General features: G+C 40.8%; 1 pseudogene; it reads right to left on the bottom strand.

The window, feature by feature from the left end:
* Positions 1-584: 584 nt before the first annotated feature.
* Positions 585-683, bottom strand: LOC141654017 (small nucleolar RNA R71; annotated as a pseudogene).
* Between the last annotated feature and the right edge of the window lie 14,436 nt (positions 684-15,119).

The following is a 15,119-nucleotide window of genomic DNA, read 5'->3' as shown; positions in this document are numbered from 1 at the left end:
AGGCGAACCGTTGCCTATTGATCCCGAGATTGAAAGAACTTTGACAAATATTCGAAGAACCGTTAGAGGAACTTTAACAATTGGGGGTATTGAAGAACTTGTGGAAATTGGTATCATTCAATCGGGTAGTGTTGAGTTTACCAACCCTTTTGCAAGACAAGCAGAGGAGAACCCAATTCCTAACTAACCATAAAATCAACCTACAATGCCTAAATTTTTATCTCATTCCGTACCAACCGAGGAGAACCTACCTAATGGTACTCCAACACCACCCCACTTGACCGGTAATTTCATTACCAAATCCGCATTCATACAATTAGTTGAGATAAGTCAATTTGGAGGGATGCCTAGTGAGGATCCTCATCTACACATGGAGACTTTTTGTAACTATTGTGATGCCATCTCCCAAACGGGGGTAACTCAAGATCAAATTAGATGGGTATTGTTTCCTTTTTCCTTGATCGGAACCGCAAAACAATGGTTGAAGAGCCTAGACAAGGCCACTCTTGGAATTGATACATGGAAGAAGTTAGCACTTGCCTTTTACAAGAAGTTCTACCCTCCGGAGAAGACCAACATGTTAAGATCCCAAATCACGGGTTCAAGCAAAGAGATGAAGAGTCTCTATATGAGGCATGGGAAAGATTCAAAGATACATGTCGCTCTTGTCCTCATCATGGACTAAGCGAATGGTTTCTAGTCCAACAATTTTTGAATGGGTTGTATGAAGATGCAAGGAATGTACTCAACATGGATTCTAATAGAAGATTCACCGAGGTCGATGACAATCAAACTTGGGCCAAGATAGAGGAGATGGAGGTTCACAACTCTCAATATAGTAGGCCAAGAAAAGCTACTAGGGGAGGGAGAGATGAAGTTGACTCCGTCACACAATTGAGTGCCGATTTGGGTTCCCAACTATGCTCCCATATTGACACAATGAACTTGAAATTTGAGAAAGCCATAGCCAAGATGAATGAAGCTTCTCAATCACTCAAGCAACAAGTCAATGCCATGGTGGAAACATCTTCTATTCCAAATGGAGTATGTGAGAATTGTGGAACTTTGGGACATGATCAACAAGATTGTAGGGGCACAAATGAGCAAGTGAATGCTTTCCAAGCATACAAAAATGGCACCTCTTACTTCAACTTTTACAATGAAAACACCAAATTTCACCCAAACTTCTCATACAAAAGACAAAATGTTCAAAATCCTCAACCAACATACACCCCACCTCCAATGAGATATCCTACTCAAAGACCCTATTTCAACCAAAACCAAGGATTCCAAAACCAACCCTCTTACAATCAATCCAATGACCAAGCTTTTGATGTTCAAAAAGCGGTCCTTCAAATGCAAAAGAGGCAACAAGATTTCTTTACTCAAATGCAAAGAGATAGCCAAGCCAAAGACACTATCATCAATAATATCCTTGCTCATACCAAGATGTTGGAAACACAAATATCCCAATTGGCCTCTTCAAGTTCCCAAAGGCAAAAAGGATAATTACCTCCCGAAGGTAATCCTCCTACAAGACATGAAACTATCAATGCCATCCACTTGAGGAGTGGTACACGATATGAGAGACCTAAGGAGCAAATTGAAGAGGATGTTGTTGAATGTGTCAAGATAAGAGATGTGATGGAACCATTAAGGAGAAATCTTAAGGTAGTGGAACCAACTACCAATGACTCATCAAAGAAGAGAAATGAAGAGAAGACCTATGTGGTTGAAAATGAACCTATTGTGATTAGACTTCCGTTTCCAAGTCGCCAAGACAAGCCCAAGCTTGATGAGCAACTTGGAAAGTTCATGGAGATTGTAAAGAACCTAGAAGTTTCCATCCCATTCACGGAGTTAATCAACCATGTACAAGCCTATGTAAAATACATGAAAGATATCCTTACCAAGAAGAAGTCTATTAGAAAGTTGGAGACTATCGCATTCACAAAGATAAGTAGTGCAATACTTCAAGGGAATTCCCCACCTAAGCTCAAAGATCCGGGAAGTTTTTCCATTCCATGTACCATTGGTGACAACACAATCAACAAAGCACTATGTGATGTAGGTGCAAGTGTGAGTGTCATGCCATATTCGGTATGTGAAAGGCTAGGAGTGGGAGAACTCAAGTGCACTAACATGACTCTACAAATGGCGGACATAACAACAATGAAACCACTGGGGTAAGGGAAGATGTGCCCGTGAGAAATGGAAAGTTCTTCATACCGGTGGACTTTGTTATTGTTGATATGGAGAAAGATTCCAATCATTCTAGGAAGACCATTTCTACACACCGCCGGAGCGGTGATTGATGTAAAGCACGGGATGCTCACACTTGAAGTTGGTGATGAAACAATCACCTTTAATCTTGATAAGACTATGAGAGCTCCCAGCTTGCTTGTGCCATGCTTTATGGTTGATCACTATAGCCGGGAAGGTGACTAGAAGAATGTTGAATTCCCATTCAAAGAACGAGTCAAAGATGGAATTCCTAGCAAGGAGGGCAAAGAAACTGTAACACCCCCAAACACAAAGGTGCCTTACCAAGACCACCTAATGCATGGAAGTGTTACCATCTCGGTTACCCGAGGCAATGTGTATCAGATTGACCATAAAAGAACATACTTTAGATAAATACGTTTAAGGCGTTTACATCAAAATCGACTCTAAAGTAAAGTACAACTGTTCTAAAACCAAACTACGACTAAAGTAACAAAGGTATTATGATAACACAACAGAAGACTACTATCAGACTCGTGGCAACTCCATCCCCAGCTAATCCCGCGCGCATCCATAGTATACCTGCTAGACAACTGCTCACCACCCCCGAATGGATCACCACAGTTTTTAAAACATTTAAACGGGGCCAGTTACTGATTACGCAAAACACAAAACATAAGATACAACACACAAATTACCCAAACTCCGTCACAACTCCACACACCTGAGTACACACTAAAGTGTGTAGTCCTGCCAGAATACCCATCGCAACAGATATTCCACGCCGCCAGTGGGGGACCGCAGCCGTACCCACCAAATCCCTGCTCATCCATTCCGAACGATAACCCATGTTCCTTAATGTGCACATCCCCTCCTGTGGCGGGTTCCACAGACAATTACACAATCAATTATACAACAACAACGCCAACACAAAACCAACATGTTATAGATCAACAATAATGAACACAACCATCATCAACAATTATGTAATCAATAACCGAGTAGGGAAACCCTGCCTGGAAAAGCAATCAACAAGATCGTCACAATCAGCTAATCAAAACCGTTCTTCAACGAAATCACCTCTTATCAAACATACAATCATACAATCACTATCTAATAATCACAATACTCCGAAAACCCTCAATTTATCCAATTAGGGTTTTAACCAAAATCAAAGAAATGATATAAAATCTTTACTAGGATCTTACCCACAATATGACGGTGTCAACGGCGTAAAGAACACAGCGATCCGACGACTCTAGCCCTTAGGATTTGATAGAAATGCGAGAGAATGATGCAACATAGTTTTGTTTTCTTTTGTGAAGGTTTTAAAATAAAGTACAAAGGTAAAAGAAACTGACGGAAATCTTTATATAACCTTTTCACGCATTAATAACAAACCCGACAAAACCCGTTTAACTCGACTTACTCGATCGAGTAAGTCACTTACTCGATCGAGTGACACCTACTCGATCGAGTACCCCACTTACTCGATCGAGTACCCATCAGAGAGTACACTGTTTCGAAACCAAAACTTACTTGCTCAACAGAGTAAGCCTTACTCGATAGAGTACCCAACAGTACAGAAAACCGTAGAATTACAGTCTTCCCTCCTTAAAACGAAGTTCGTCCCCGAAGTTCAAACCCAACCTATAAAACATGAACTCCTAACACCAACTCCACCAACTATGCCTACCTCTACAACATGGCTCACGATATCGTATCAACTATATTATAGCCTCTCAAAACTAACTCCATACACTATCGAATACCATCCACAAACGCCGCTAGCTCCGTCTCATTCTCATATTATCCACTATCAAATCCAACATCAAGAATATTCACCAAGCAAGATCAACCACGAAACGGAATGTTACATTCTACCACCCTTAAAATGAACTTCGTGTTCGAAGTTTACTCACACTCATAAACATCATCATCCAACTGTCAACACTATCGAAGTATTCTCACACTCCTAAACATCACACTACTACAAGCACGTCCATGACCTTTAATAATATCAACCACAACTAAAATCCATCCTTTATTCTACGCCAAGGCTCAAACTTCCAATTATACCGCAACATGTACAACCATCAAGCTCTCTTTGTCGCATCCTACTCCTCTTAAGATAAGTGTTACGTCCTCGTAACCCACTAATACTAAATCCTTTGCTATACTTCCTAAAATCCTCATCACCACCGCATGTCAACAATAACCAACTATAACCTCAACACCTACAACCATTCCTATATCCAGGTCTCTCTTCCTCTAACAGTCCTTATTCCTCAATTCATTCTGCACTCCATCTAATCTATACCATAAAATCCTCATTTAGCAAAATCACTACACCAACCCTTCCACATTACCGCAAAACGACATACTCCTCTATATATGCGCTTATCTCCATAATCATAATTCACGATCCACAATTGTTACACACACTCTTACTAGATCCTCGAGCTCTCCCTTTTTATTACCACAACTCATCCACAAATTAACATGATACTAATTTCCAACACCCTATATTCATTGTCCCAATAAAAGATTATGAACGACATGCAGCTTCCAGAACAGTACAACACATGTTCCCCAAATAACTTGCCATTACTATGTCACCCAATGCCTCCTCTAAAAGAAGATCACAAGTACTTCAACAACCTCTCGCAACTGTGTCCCATCAATAGGATATAACTATACCATGACAACAACGGAAACATGCACAACTCTCTTCCATATCATACTCTACTCTAACTCCCAAGCTAAAACTTGTAAGAGACATCAATAAACAAAACAACCGTCTATATGTTCCCAACCGAAACTCGCAGGAAACAACAGTAACCAAAACAACAATCTTTGTAGAACTGGTATGTACTTTCGAAAAATCGTATCGTAACCATATCTTCTACTCCACCATAACCGATGATGCATCGCAACAGCGCCACCAACAGCCGCACCGCAGCGCGAAAATACCCGCATCACAAGTCGAAGTACCGTGCCCGGATCACCACCCGAGGTACAACAGCCACATCGATAGTCATCGCAACTTACTCAATTCCTATAAACACTGACTCAGTATAACTTCCCAGACAATAAAACTTCCTCAAAACCGCTTTACTAGATCACAACGCAACATATTACACGGAATAAATAGATAAGAACCTCGTGAATATCATCCATACCATTACACGGAATAAACATATATCATAAATACACATACAAGTATAACTAGCCATGCCAGATCACCCAAACTATCACTTTTGAACATCATTCCATTAGTTTACCGTACCCAACATATATTACAGAACATTCAGATAACAACTTTATAACTATCACACCATACCACTTCTCGTGAGGTCAGAACCTCACACAAACATTTACACATATCATAGACCCATATCCGAATCTAACTAACCAATCCTGATCACGTAAGTTACCACTTGATAAAGGTTATCTCTCGACCGAGCTAAACTCGTATGCCCTTCATAGCACATTCTCCGATTCGCATCACTATCACCTTCTGACAAATGTAACCATGCCATTTATACTCAACTACCAGCAACGCGTTCTATACCTAAATCTCCTGCGCTCTCACAACCATACATATCAATCCGGCCTCTATAAAATCAACCTCTTAGAATGGCTATCTTTCCTATTTATAATCACCCTTAACCACTAGTGACAAAACCTCAACACTAGCACTGTTTGTATATTGGTCGGACTCACTTGGAGCTTTAATTTTCGGTTACTTGTCGTTAAGAGCACCTAGACCAAAACAATATTTATAACTTCACAAACAACTCTACTATTAGTAAAGAGGCAAGTAAAGGTCGGATCCCAAGGGACAAGTATTGATGTAGGATTTTCGATTGCAAGTAGTGGTGTCTAGGGGTGTCACAATTTGGGTTGATGTAAGAAGATCACCAAACTAAATAGCAATAAAAGTAAACAAGCAAGATGACTAAAATGAGATGTAAACAATTGATTAAAAGCACTAGGGTGTCATGGGGTCATAGGGGATTCATGGGAATTGATCATACAAACATATTCTCAAATTATAAGCAAGCAATTATTGTTGTGATGGATCGAGTTGGTTTATATCTTACAATCCTAGGAAGGTTTGGGTCCCGGAGCCGAATCGATTAGATTGTACAACACCTACAAGTTGACTTAATCCTCCCTACTCAACTATATGCATGGTCTAATGAGACTCGAGTTGGTTTATGTCTTACAAGTCTCATTGAAAAGGTAAGTGATGGGTAAAAAATGCAAGGATTCATAGGCTCGCATTTCATCAAACATAACATGTGCATAAGTTGAGATCACAACAAGCAAGCAAATAAATTATGAAAACATATTAAATTAAGCATGAGTCATCCCCCATGTTGGTTTCCCCTAATTACCCATTAACCATAGTTAAGGAAACTACTCACTCATTATCAAGTTTAGCATGTTAACAAGGTTGTCAATCATAATAACAAAGCAAAACATGATGAATGAATGAAGATGATTAACAATGATTAAAAAGGGATTAAGAGAATTATACCTACTAATGATTCCAATAATAAAGCAAAGAATAATATAAGTACTTGATGATTGATTGCAAGGTTGTTAATCTCCCAATAATAACCCAAATAATCTTCAATTACCCAAAATAAAAGATGAACAAAAGAGAAATTAAGGAAATGAGATTTGTATTAATATTTGATTAGAAGTTGATTACAAGATTAAAGAGAGATTAGAATGATATAAACTACACTAAAGATTGATAAGAAGAACATGCTTATCTAATTAGACTAATGGGGTATTTATAGTGGGGATTAGGTACACAAATTAGGGTTTACTAAGGGCTTAAATGACGATTAAGTCCTTGAGGAATCGCTCCTCTCAAAGGAGATGACGGTCTCCTTTTTGCCGGTCTTTCATAAATATGCGCATCTTTCATGGAGGGAAGAAGAAGACGTAAGGTCCTGTAAGGGAATCCGAGCGTCCAAGGTGTCGGGACGGGCGGATTGTGTGGTGGCTGGACGGGCGTCTTATGGCAAAGACGAGTGGATTCCTCCAGTCTTGGACGGGCGGATTGATGGCAAAGACGCTCGGATTCTTTGTGTTGGACGGGCGTCTTGCTATGCTGGACGAGCGGATCTTGTCAAAGCTTTTCTTTTCTTCTTTTCTTCTTCTCTTCTTCCAATAATCCTCCGGGATTTAGTCGGGGATGCAAGGATCTTTTTCATCATTGCCCATCTACTATAATATGTACAAAGGCCTTCTAGTCTTGTCTTCTCTTTAATGCTTGGTCATTAGATTCAATCAATTTAGCTCTATTTTGCCATGAAAATGCAAGGTTTGCACTCCTCTCCTACCAAAGGAACAAAACCTCAAAGAATATGCAAAACAAAGGACTAAAGATAGTAAATGACCCAATTATGCACTAAAAAGCATAGGAACGAGGCTAATTCGGGGACTAAATATGCCCAAATAATGGTCACATCAAATATCCCCAAACCGAACTTTTGCTCGTCCCGAGTAAAGAGGTGACAAAAACTAATACCCTTATTTAAACTATCCTACTAATATAGCCGACATGAGACAATTAGCGGGTCTCACTCCACCCCTTCAACTCACAACAAGACAACCATGAGGTAGGATGCCTTCTTGCAAGGCAAGGTGGGTCTTGCTAAAATGGCGACACATCCAAACATTAAAGCACATAAAATCGAGTAATGGATGCATCTACAAAAGAATAGCCACTTTCCTCATCTAAGTGGCGGAAATAATCTAAAGGGGAAGCAATTCAAGGGTACACACTCCTTCATAGATGCAATTTCTTCAAACTACTAAGCCTAGAAGGATACCAATAAATCACCTCCAAGTTGTGTCAAGCTAGGGTACCTTTGTCCTCAATCGTTAAATGCTTTTGTCAAGAATAGGCTCCCTATGGTGTTAGAAACACTGGAGGATCGCGGAATTCCCCTTCTTGCCTAGACAAGAAGAAGGGTGGTCCCCTCTCTACCATGCACAAAAGTGGATACGATGGATAAAGGGATCAATAAGATTTGAGTTTCATTTTGGGAGTTTGCTTTGTTGTTATTTTCCCCCCAAATTCTTGTGGCATATAACATTTGAGAACACTTTCTTTTTGCCATTTCTTTTGATTTTTGGCATTTTCAACACTTGACAATCTTTCTACTTTTTGCATTTTCTTTTGAACATTTTCAAAGTCACCCCATATGTAGTGAGGGTGCCTTATATTTGAAGCATAGTAGTTTGTATTTCTTGTCACTCCTCTTTTCTTTTGATGCATTTTGCAAACTTTTTCTTTTCTTTTCTTTTCATTTCTTTTCATTTCTTGAACTCAAATTTGAATAATTTCTTTTTGTGCCCATTCCCTTTGATGACAAAATGTATGGTAGAACATGGATGAATGATGGTTTCATGGTTTCAAGGGTCACCTTGGAATAAACGGTAGCCAAGGAGTTATCACACCACAAGGTACTCTTGACTAGGCCTTAATCCATGGGTCAAAGGATACTAGCATGACACATCCTAGGGTGTTTTATAAGTATTCTAACAAGCAAAGTCTTAAGAAGAAAAAGCATCTACTATGGCCTATATACACTTGTCAAGCTTCCCAAGTAGACGGTTTCACAAAATTTGTCTAACATGCAACTACATGCCATGATGCAACTAACATTTATACATCCTAATGCATATGATTCTACCAACTAGTATGCCAAATAATCTAAATGCAATCCTAAATTTAACATAAAGAGGAAAAAAGAGATTGGAAAGATCATACCATGCGGTCTTCAATATCCTCATGTCTCGGATGTGGCGTAGTCAATCAATGTGAACAAGGATGAACAAACACAATATATACAAGACAACACTAAAAGGGAAATGAACATGTTTTTGATTTTTTTCAATTTTTCAATTTTTTGGATTTTTCAATTTTTTTTTTTTTTTTTTTTGATTTTTGAATAAAAGTCAAGTTAGAATTTCCCATCCCCACACTAGTATGGGCATTGTCCTCAATGGCCAATACGATAGGAAATTATGCAAGCATAATGCATGATTTCTAAACTAAATGCAAACTATACTAAGCTACACTACATGATGCATGGGTTTTTGTTATGGCGGAGAGCATAATTTGAATTAGCTCCCGATGCATATGCATAGACTTCCCCAAACCAAAATAGACATTATTTCTAACGTCTTGAATTTCGGGGTAGTTCATGCACATGGAATGCAATGCATGAAACTACAAATTGTCATTTTGGATTTTACAAGTTGGGAACAATAAAAATGAACACCTTAATGAAGCCAAGGTGTTAGTCCTCCATGTTGCTAGGACTCCACAAACAAATGACAAATATGGTACAAATTATCAAAACATCAAATTCTTTGCATGAAAATTTAAAAAGAGAGAGGATGAGGAAACTTCACTTAGGCTTTGATGGGTGTCTCATGCCGGCTCCATCTAGTTATGAAGAGATCCCTAGAGATCGCCATCATCCCCCTCTAGGTCACTATCCCACACTTCCTTGGACGCATCACTCGCATTGAAGGCCATGAATTCATCTTCCTCGCTATTGAGCTCCACCGTATCTCCACCACAATATTTGTTGCTCCCTTCGCCTTCTTGCCCATTTGCTCCTTCATTTGCTTTTTTCGAATTTGGGAAGAGAATGTCCATTTGTGCCCAAGAGGGAAACATTCGCTCCTCGCTAATCTTCCCTTGTTGAACCAAATGGTGGAATTAAGGATTAGAGAATAGTAGCTATCCACAGCGACTTCATATTGACGGAAATGCATGTCTTGGAGAATCCCCGTCACAAAATCATCTCGGGGAAGAATGAAGGGGTTAGGGTGATTGTATGGTTGGTATTGAAAAGGGTAGGGAGGTATCTTGATCTTTTCATTTTGTTGTTGTGGCTCGTTTGTTGTTGTTGGGTTTGTGGTGGTGGTGCTTGATTTGCTTGGTTCGGGCTTGCGGGGATGAGGTATGACGGGATTGGGGATAGAGGACCCCTCCTTGGTGAAATTCTTGGTAAACCGGTCATTGGTAAGTAGATAGGGTTACTTCCTGTTAGGTCTGGAAATCCGCAGACCTTCCTGATCAGTATCTCACCTGAACCTGACTGACAGGCTGTTAGGGTGTCAGCCTATCAGGGCACATGAAGATAGGCGCCAGGCCATGGAGAGGACAACGGTCATAATATGAGGACGATATTAGACCATACACGCGTGTATTAAAGGAATTATATACGCAACATTAAGTATGAAGATTACGCAGTAAATGCAGTAATTAAGGGAGGAATAATTAGCAATTATTACTGGCAATTATGGAGAATAAATTCGCTTTTAGTACCGCATCAAGCAGCCGTTCAACCAGGAAGCCTATATAAGGAATACTTTGAAGATATTGAGGGCAGATCATTCATACACAAGAAGAAGCACACGTAATACTTAGAGAAATAAGCATTGTTATCATCATACTATTATTCTCCCAAATTACATAGTGAAATCCTCTCCTGGCTTGGTGCCCGTGGTTTTTTCCCATTCAAGGGTTTTCCACGTACAAAATTACTTGTCTTATTATTGTTGTTAATATTTCATTTACAACTTATTATTGTACCCTGACGACCTGACCAACAGACTATCTAGAGCTAGTTAACCTTACACAACTCTACCCTGACCTGATTTTGCCTTGCGCAAAATCCACACAAAACAATTGGCGCCCACCGTGGGGCATCTAGCTCTTTAAATCCTTTTTTCTTATCCTACAAAAACTCAAAAAACCTACAAAAATGGCCCAACCCACCGTCGAAGAACAATTGAATGCAGCTCTCCAAAAAATCGCTGAGTTGGAAAGCCTGAAAGAAAAAGTGGCCGAGACCAAGCGTAAATCCTGCAATTGAAAGAATCTGAGTCACCACTGAAGCAAAAATTGGAAAAAACCCAAGGGGCAGGCTCTAGATTCAAACCAGGAACCCCATTTTCATCAATCATTAAGAACATTGATTTTTCCAGTTTTGGGAGCCCAAGTATTCCTAAAGCCATTAACGTAGATGGTGATGATGAACCAAAAGATGATGATAAAGAGAAACCAGATGAATCTGCAGCAGCCATCATGATGGCAGTGGTTCAGGAGATCAAGAAACTCAACGAAAAATTCGATAAGATACCAGGAGTACCAGCCAGCATGGAAGAAGCTGCCCCTGACAGCTATGCTGATTCGCCTTTCATAAACGAAATAGCAAAAGTAGATCTACCAAAAAAGTTCACGATTCCATCCATGAGGGTCTATGATGGAACCACGGATCCACAAAATCACGTGGCTCTTTACAAGCAGAAAATGCTGGCTGCATCTATTCCCAGCGAGTTCAGACAAGTTTGCATGTGCAAGGGATTTGGAACGACCACCGACTGGCCCGCGCCCGCAATGGTACATCAACTCGCCAACGACAAAGAACCATTCCTTTGCCAACCTGATCAACAGTTTCAACCAGCAGTTTGCGAGTAGCAGGGAGTTGGAGAAACGATCCAGTGACCTTTACCGAGTTACACAGAAGCTTAATGAAACTCTCAGGACATTTCTTGCAAGATTCAACAAAGAGAAAGTGTCTATACCCAGATGTGACGTTGGAACAGCGGTGGAGGCATTCAGACAGGGGTTACTACCATATAGTGACCTATACAGCGAACTCACTAGGTATCCCTGCCACACCTTCGAAGATGTTCAAGCCAAGACTCTTGCTTTCATCAGGCTGGAAGAAGATAAAAGCTACAAACTTGGATCACCCAGTAAACCAAGAGATCATGAAAGAAGCAATAGGAAAAGCAACAAAGGAAACAACTATAGACCTACTCCATATTCCAGGCCAGATCAGTCAGAAGTTAACCTGGCCCATGAGTATCAAGGATTAATCTAGAGACTTGACAACATGGGATCAGCTGTTAGATGGCCCAGGAAGTCAGAAAATCCAAATCCCAGAAGAGACAATTCAAAATGGTGCGAATTTCACATGGATATTGGACACACCACGGATGATTGTTTCACCCTGAGGAAGGAAGTGGCCTACCTGCTAAAATCAGGATACTTGAAAGACCTGATAAAGACAAAGGGCAGGAACGCAAACCAGGATAAGGAAAATCAGGAGCATAAGCAGGAGCATAAGCAGGATCGTAGTCTCCCTCCACCACCACCAATCTATGAAGTAAAATTCATATCCGGCGGTTCGGAGATTTGCAGCATGACAAGTTCAGCAGCAAAGAAGATAGCCAGGACGCCAAGGACCGTGTCACCCTGCAAGCCGGATCAAGTCCCAACAATCATTTTCAATGATTATGACATGGTGGGCATCCATGATGTTCATCATGATGGCCTGGTAATTTCTATGCAGATTGGAACAGCCACAGTAAGGAGGATCCTGGTAGATGGAGGCAGCTCGGTGAACCTGATCATGCTTGACGTACTGAAAGCCATGAAGATCAACGAGGACCAAATCATCAAAAAATCAAGCGTCCTAGTAGGATTCAGTGGTGAAACCAGGAGCACTCTAGGAGAAATCCACCTCCCAACCTATGTGGAAGGAGTCTCATCTTATGAGAAATTTGGAGTCCTTGACTGCCTGTCATCCTACAACGCTATCCTGGGCAGACCCTGGATTCACAATGTCAAGGCCGTAACATCAACCTATCACCAGTGCATCAAGATACCAACAGACCGGGGCATAGCCACAATCAAAGGGGATCACAAGACAGCCCAGAGTGCTACACGGCGACCTTGAAGCCTTCCAAGGCGGGTAAGTCCCCGGCATAGCAATTACATTACCCCGTCGGGAGCACTTATGTGGCACCTCCCGGGAAACAGATCGGGTAATCCTAGACCCCGAGTACCCCGACAGGTATGTTTTAATAGGATCTGACGCACCAGATAGTGTCAGGCCTAAACTGGTAAAATTCCTTAAAAATAAATCATCTTGGTTTGCTTGGTCACATTTTGATATGACTGGAATTAGCGCTGATATTATTACTCATAAGCTCAATGTTGGCCCATCTTTTAAGCCTGTACAGCAGAAAAGACGCAAATTTGCAGCTGAAAGAAATACCATAATAAACGAGGAAGTAGAGAAACTCTTGGATATGGGGATGATCAGGGAAGTAATGTACCCTGAGTGGCTGGCTAACGTAGTTGTTGTGCATAAAAAGAATGGGAAGTGCAGAGTTTGTGTAGACTACACTGACCTGAACAAGGCTTGTCCTAAAGACCCATTCCCCTACCTCATATTGATGCCATGGTAGACGCCACAGCAGGCCACGAAATGCTAACATTCATGGATGCTTCCAGTGGATTCAATCAGATAAAGATGCACCCTGCTTACCAGGAGAGTACTGCATTCATTACAGACCGAGGCATATACTGTTACACTGCCATGCCTTTCGGCCTGAAGAATGCAGGGGCAACGTACCAGCGACTGGTCAACATGATGTTTAAATACCAGTTAGGCGACATCATGGAAGTATACATAGACGACATGGTGGGGAAATCCAAGAATGCAGAAGATCATGTGAAGTATCTAGAAATAGCATTTGGGATATTAGAAAAATATAACATGAAGCTAAACCCTGCAAAATGCCACTTTGGAGTCTCTGCAGGCAAATTTCTTGGATATATGGTCACAAAGAGAGGCATAGAAGCTAGCCCTGAACAGATAAAGGCTATCCTGGAACTACAGGTCACCCAAGTCTCACAAGGATATCCAAAAATTGACAGGCCGGGTAGCTGCCCTGAACCGTTTCATATCAAGATCCTCTAAGAGATGCAAAACATTCTATAACTTCCTCAGGAAAAATAAACAATTCCAGTGGACGGATGAGCATGAGGCAGCTTTTCAGGATCTAAAATGCTATTTATCATCTCCACCCTTACTGGCTAAGCCAAAGAAGGGAGAGCCTTTGTCAATATACCTATTCACATCGGGACACATCGATGATCCTGGTGAAAGAACAGGACGGTCAGCAACATCCAGTCTACTAAGTAAGTAAAAGCCAGCTAGATGCTGAATTGAGGTATGAACTACATGAAAAATATGTTTTAGCTTTAATTATGTCATGTACTAAGTTGAGACCCTATTTTGAAAGTCACCCCATTATAGTCAGGACCAATTTGCCCATAAAATATGTCCTACGTAAGCCTGAACTTTCAGGCAGGATGGCTAAATGGTCAGTACAGATTAGCACGTACGACATCTCCTTTGAACCCGGGCGTGATCAAATCGCAGGCCTAAAGCGACTTTGTGGCTGATTTTAGCCCTAACTGGAACCGGACACGATAAAAGAGGTCAACCAACTAGAAAATAAAACCCTGGACAGGAATGGACCCTATTCATAGATGGGGCATCCAACGCCAGGGGGACGGGGTTAGGACTAGTACTTAAATCACCACAGGGGAGATATGATAGCACAGTCGTAAGTCAGAGTTCAAAGCTACCAACAATGAAGCAGAATATGAAGCCCTGATAGCAGGCTTAAAGGTATGTCTAGACCTCGGTGTTCAAAACCTAAAAGTAAAAACTGATTCACTCTTAATTGCTAATCAAATAAAGGGAATTTATACGGGTAAGGATGCAAAAATGATTTCGTATTTAGAATATGCAAAAAACCTTACCGCTAAATTTGCTTTATTTGACATAGATCAAATATCAAGAGACCAATACCGAGGTTGATGCCCTGGCCACCTAGGTTCAAATTTCACCCCACCCCCATGTTTTCGACAAAATACCAATTGTGCACTTATTAGAGCCAACCATCAAAGAAACTCAACAGTCAATCCTGTCAATCGGACATGAAACTCTTGGACTAAACCCTATTATGACCGGTTTCTCCGAGGA

The sequence above is a fragment of the Silene latifolia genome, chromosome 4, assembly GCF_048544455.1.
Source record: "Silene latifolia isolate original U9 population chromosome 4, ASM4854445v1, whole genome shotgun sequence".
Classification (NCBI taxonomy): Eukaryota; Viridiplantae; Streptophyta; class Magnoliopsida; order Caryophyllales; family Caryophyllaceae; genus Silene; species Silene latifolia.
This window is presented reverse-complemented; position numbering and strand designations above follow the sequence as displayed.